We start from the raw sequence: 6,564 nt of genomic DNA on the forward strand, positions 1-6,564 counted from the left end.
ATAGATGGACATGAGAAAATTGTGTACTTAGAAATTTTGTTGCTCAGATGAAAAAATAATAAACTGAGAGGTGTTATGGCTTATACTTCTAATGCTAAGAGAGATTTTAATAAAATTTCCCAAATTTGATGGAGTTGGCCAAAATCATGCTGGGGAGAGGGCTGATAATTTATTTCTGGGTGATCTGGAGGTAGGGATTAGCCCTGGTATGACACTAACACAAAATTATCCTGGGTGTGTGTCTATCTCTGCTCCTTAGATCCTGCAACCATCTCCCACCGAGATCTGCAGTTCTCCTGGAAGTGGGATGTCCTCCTCCTGGTGCTCAGCATGTGCCCTGCTGATGGATGACAAAGTGATACCTCCTGCTGTCATGGTCTATGCCTCTGTACGGTGAAACCCTCCTTTGCGAAGTGCCTTGGCTGGACAGTCCGTAGACGGAGGCTCCCTCCAGCAGATCAAACCTAGTTAATTATGGTGATAACACCAAGGTCATTTTTAGAGGGCATTTAGCCTTAAGGTCATGCTTCTCACCATTACTGTTTCTTTGCCACATAGAAGCATGTTTCCTTAAAGACGAACCAGGGTTTTCCCAGAGCTGTGTGGTCCCACGGGCTGAACCTTCACATGCAAAGCCAGCCACGCTATTTGTTTGGACAAATGTCCCCACCTGTGTCAGTTCACTGCCTAAATACACCACTGTAGAATGAAAGATGGAAATAGAAAGAGATTTGGTTGAGGTCATGCGACACCAAATGATGCTAGGACCTCTCTTGGAGTTTTAGGCACTACTGTAGCCATGGTTTATCCTCCTTTTTCACTTTGGAAAAGTAGATGAGGGTGGTTCTGCTAAAATTACTCCATTTCAACCTGATTTTAAGGTCTAGATATAATATAGTTTTGCCAGCACCATGTCAATACATCAGAAAGCTGATAGCCAGATCTCTATGCTGTCCCTCAGCCCAGCTTCTTTCCTCTCTCTTGCTGTCTCCAGGTGTGAGGTTTTGGTCTGTGTTTATGGCCCATTTCTCCAGCTCAGTTCTGCGCCAGCACAGATGGATCTTCTGACCCTGCAGACCTGAACGGCATTACTCCAAATAGCCCCCATATACTGCTGTTGCAGAGACCTAACAGGTCTGGGGACCACAAGACATCTTCTCCCAGTCAGTTCTTCCAGGACCATGCTGAGCCTTCCTCTGACCTTCTGTTCCCAGAAGACACCAGCTCAGTTCCTTGTTTCTCAACATCTGATAACATCGTGCCAAAGGAAAGACATCTGAGTCACTCTGAGTTTCTCCTGAATAAATTCTAATAGACACATATCAGGCAAAAGAAGTTGAAGAGTGAATGAGGATGACATAAGCTGGATTAGTAAGAAGAGCTCATTCTGGAGTTTTGCCCCATGATGTCTGAGTCCCTCCCTGAGATCTCATTTCCCTTCCTCTTCTTGTGCAATCCCAGGAAAGGATGTTTCTCATGCACCAAACTATTGGGAAAAGCCACAAAGCCAGATGGGTGCCTTGCAATCCCCAACTCTGTTCTTCTCCCCAACGTGTCCCCCTCCCTGGGTGTTCCTGCAGAGGAAGGGGTCTTCCCTTTCTGCTGTGCAAGGGATTGCTCATGAACTCTCTCCTTTGTGGTTGAGATAGAGCAGATGTCTTAGGAAGTTGTCCAAGCTCGATTGCGTTTGATGGGATTTCTCAGAAGGAAGCACCCACAGCAGCAGCCAGCACGATTACTTGTGGGAGAGTTTAGTTATTGCAAGAAGTTAGGAAAAAAGCTGCCTGCAATAATAGCAAATAACCACCACCAGTTTCCACAGGGAAAATGTGAAAGAGGTAGGTCTATCTGTCCGCTCTGGGAATGTGTCCCATCCTTGTGGGAGTTCTGTAGTAACTCAGAACTAGAAGCAGAGATTTTTTTGAACTCCTGTTAAAAGCAAGACTTAAAAAAAAAACCACTTGCAACTGCACCCATGGCGTTCAGGGGAGCTTGGCGGTCTTGGAAACACATTGCACTCTACTGTATACAGCCCGGGTCAAAAATACAGGTTGTTCTGTAGGTCCATCCTCACCTTTTGTCACTGTACCATCCATGTCTTACAGATGGAAGTCCACTTGTCAGTGATTGACTGCAGTCTGCTTACTTGGTCTGTGCTGACCAATGGACTTGTATGGAAAACTGTGTCACCTCTTTCCTCACCGTATTGATTATATTTTTCTTGATTGAGGGCCAGGAGGAAAAATACACAAAGACTATTTAGGAAAGGAGGCAGAATCCAGCTCCTCCTGTTGGAAGCCCCATGGCTGTCTGCAAGGGTCAATGTTCCTCTTGCTCATTCCTCCTGCCTGGCCACATGAATTTTGCTCTCCTTTGTGCCCAGCTTGAGCAAGAGGGACAGAAGAGAGCCCCTTCCCCACTGTCTATCCCCTGTCCCTGCTGTCTCCTCACCCCAATTTCTCCGTAGCCTGGTGGATTTGACACTGTTTTGGCTAGTGGGACCTATGGATTTCAGCTGCCTTGGGCTGAGGAGGCCTTCTTTTCTGCATTTTGACCAAAATTCAGCAGCAGGAAGGGAGGGCAGGCAGTACCCTAGCTCACAGACTATCATGCAGGAGCACTGTGTTTCCCATGGGATCGCCTAGGTCCCATCCACTGAAGGAGAAGAGAAGACTCTCATTCCGATCCACTGAACAACCCCTAGATCCTTTCTCTCCATGGACGCTGGTGGAGGCCTGGGCACTTACGATAGTTTTATCACCACACTGGGGCCAAGCATCTACTTTTCAGGTATTGTGGAGCCTAAAAGACCTGCCCAAGGGAAGTGTGGGCTTCTGTCCATCTGGCTGCTCCTGGCAAGTGGGGGGGTTGTTTCCCAGCAAGCTGCTCACTGGACTTTTGTTTCCTTTCTATATATGTTGAATCTCTCATTGCAGGTATTGACTTCCTTTTGACATCAGTCAATGTTTAGTTCTTGAGTTAATAAATATTTAGATTTACTTGGATGAAATCAATGTGTCCTAAGCTCTTTCTGCTATAGTTCATGCTTAAGCCCTGGGGCCAATGGATGGGAAAACCCTGTCATGCTTTCAAGACCTGTTTCTGCAATGGTATTTGTAGATTGAGTTCATTCTGTTCATGAAAGATCACATTCTCAGCTGTGTTGAATGCTATTTGGAGTCATCATTGTTCATAAGATCACACAGGGAAGAAAGTAAAGCACAGGGATTTTTAGTTTTTTTCTTCTCATTTTTGTTTGAATAGCTTCATGTTGACATCAGCAGATCAATTTGTAGATTGAAGGGATGTTGGCATCTTTCTAATGCCATGTTGGGGTTTCCACTCAATTCCCTGTCTTTGGATCCTCAAATTCTCAGAGGTTTCTTCATGTCTATTTCCCATATAAACTGGATGGAATCAGAATCCCTTTGAGAAGGTGGAATTCTTTAAAAATTAAAGCCAGACTGTGTGGCCCGTATTTACCCCGACAATCCATGCCGAAAGAGTCCATGTGGTACATTCAGGGAGCCAGCACCCTACTTGGATGCTGCAAGCTGCTTTGATTATCTCATCCAAAAAAAAAAGATATTGAAGCATGGGATGAGGCCTGTTACCCAGACAGAGAATTGAAAACCCTCTTGGAGGACAGTCTGGAAAATAAAACTCATTTACACTGACAAGGTGAGAACTAACGAGGTAAGGATCATGCATACAGACTACAGGGACAGCTCTCAAGATGCAAACTCAAAGAATAATTTACTTTGGGAAGGACCTCTGGAGGTCTTTGGTCCAAAACTCCGAAGTTATGTCCAACTTTCATCCCAGAAAGCTCTTAAACACTCATTCAACATTTTGCACTTGCTAAAGCTCCATTGATTTCCCTTCTGAAGAGGATTATGGGTTCCACTAAGCACCTGTGGCCTGTGTTAAATGCGTGGGTACAAGTACGTTGCTGAAACAAGCCCTGCAGCGACATGTGTAGTGGAAAAAAAGGAAACAATAGATGATACTTAGCTATTTTTTAAAACGCTGTTGTTGGAGAAAGCTGTTGACACACTTTTCTTGCTCCCTAAGCAATGAAACCTGGTTTCACAGTCCCCTGCACATTTGCATCCTGCAGTACTCCCAGTTCCTCCCAATGTCCCCTACCATTGTGGTCAGGAAAGGGCAAGCTACCTCATTGCTGGTAGGGCCCCGAGGTGCCAGCTGATGGACCTGCAGGCACTTGCTGACTGATCAGTTGACTGCTGCCTTGCAGGATGAATAAGGAATTGCCTTTCCATTAGTAGGCCCATTAACATACATTAATTTGCATTTAATTATCCTTTAATTTGCCTTTAATTCTCTTTTCCCTAGTTGCTGATATTAGTGAAACTTGTAGGAACTTCATGCCCCCACAGAGTGGCAAAGACCCTTTTCTGAAAGTGGGGTGATACTGGCCAACAGGCTTAAAAGTGTTGATGCTTAATGGCTAGGCAAAAGACCACATGGGCATCATTTTGTTCAGGAACCAGGCTAGGAGAGCAAAATAACTCCAATCCAAATAAAAGGCAGCATTTTTTCCATTCTTCTGCTTTTCTCAGTCTAAGATAAAATGGTTATGAAAGTTTTTTTCCTTCTTTTAATTTGAAAGATAAAATTCACCTATGCACTGAAGCCTTGGAAGCAAGTTTTTAGCCCAAAGCACAACATCATGATTCGATGAAGTTAGCCTTTGAGCAGCCAAACTTCAAAAGAAAACATTGACTTGGGGTGCTTTTGCTTGTCACTTGAGAAGATTAAGCACCGTATAGTGGGAAATAAAGACAACAGGAGGCCAAATACTGTGAAAATCTTTCATCTGGTGGAATTGCCTGCTGAGGGAAGCAAGGGATGCCCTTGTTGCTGATACTTTTAAAGTTAGGTTAGGACAGGAATGAAAACACCTACAGTCTAATATCTAGATCCTGTTTCTTGTAATCTTAATGAAAATACTCTGACTGCAGAGTGTACAGCACAGTCTTCTCCCTTATCTGTCTGCTAATCACTCTCTCCCTCCTCTGAAGCTACCTATAATGTCCATTGCTATGGCAACCGAGCATGGTATGTATCACAGCCAAGATGACATATGCATCTTTTCCTGCTTTAATAGCTCCTCTGTTTAGGCTGCAGTCTTCCCTCATTGCCGAGTTCCCTAAAGGACATACGTATGCTGACTTCGTGGGTTTGCATTTCCTTGCGGGCAGCTGCCATGCTCACCCGCTGAACCACTGGCGCCGCGAAGCCTGGTGGGTTGTCATTCAAACCAGCTTCGCACGGACCATAAATTTATGATGCGTTCCTCTGAGGTTTAATTACATGTATTTTTAACTGAGTGGCAAGAAAATATTTTGAAAGAAACAATGTTCATTGAGCTTAAAGTGTAATTACCCAATAGCTAAACATGCCTAGAGAAATGGGAGTTATTGCATTCTTGGCTTTGCCAGGCAGGTCAGTCATTAAAGTTTAACAAATGAAGCCAATATTTTATCTCAGCAAGTTTGCACCAGCGAACATTGATCCACTGGCTGTTCATGCTCCAAAATACATACCCATCAATACCCAGAAGCTTTGTGAACCCAAGGACGGGGTCATAATGAAACAAGCAGACAGTTGTGAGCAATGCTTAGGAGGTTTACATCATCTTACAAAGAGTTAGCTCAGAAAAAGCTCAAGATTTAATGGTAGAGGCAGAAGCCAGTCTTCTTCACCGCAGAAGGATGTGTGGGGTGGTATTTAGCTGCTAACACAGCCTGTCTCCACTCTTGGAGTCCCTCAGCAACAAGTAGAATTTATTTCTACTGCAAGAGATAAGAGCACTGGAAGCCCTCGCTGAGACGATAGCTGGATTAGTATGAGACAGTTTCTTCTGCAAAGAGCTTACATCTCAGCAGGGACAGGCACAGACAGCTTTAGAGGGAAAGACACTTGCTAAAGTCCCTGACATCAACCTGACTTCACACCAACCTTGGTCAGGGTGACCTGAAGAAGTCTAGCAATGAGATGCTGGTTCCATAACGCTGTGCAACAAACAAAGGTGCTCTCATTTCCCTTCCTCAGCACTGAGCTTGGTGCATTGCTTTCCTTTTATTCATCCTGTCCTTCTCAATAATTAAACATGAAAGTTAAGGCAGCGAGCCTTGCTTGGCCTTGCCTTGCCAAACAGAAGCTGAATGAAGATATAGTTTGCTCTACCTTTGCATGGGGATGTAAACACTGGGGATGGAAAAAAGCTAGTTAAGCTGAAAGCTGCCTCTGGAACATGAACAGCTGGGTATAATGGGGCAGAAATGTGTAAAAGCTGGAAATGTGATGTTTTCTGTCTCAAGTGGTGAGATAGAGCTAGCAAGGCACAGATATAATGGCCCAGAAGTTTTTGCTAATTCTTTGAGGAATATCATATTTCATATTTCAGCCTGGAGAAGAGAAGGCTGCGGGGAGACCTTAGAGCCCCTTCCAGTCCCTGCAGGGGCTCCAGGAAAGCTGGAGAGGGACTGGTGACAAGGGCAGGGAGTGACAGGCCAAGGGGAGTGGCCTGAAGCTGCA

The sequence above is a fragment of the Balearica regulorum genome, chromosome 1 (assembly GCF_011004875.1).
Source record: "Balearica regulorum gibbericeps isolate bBalReg1 chromosome 1, bBalReg1.pri, whole genome shotgun sequence".
NCBI lineage: Eukaryota > Metazoa > Chordata > Aves > Gruiformes > Gruidae > Balearica > Balearica regulorum.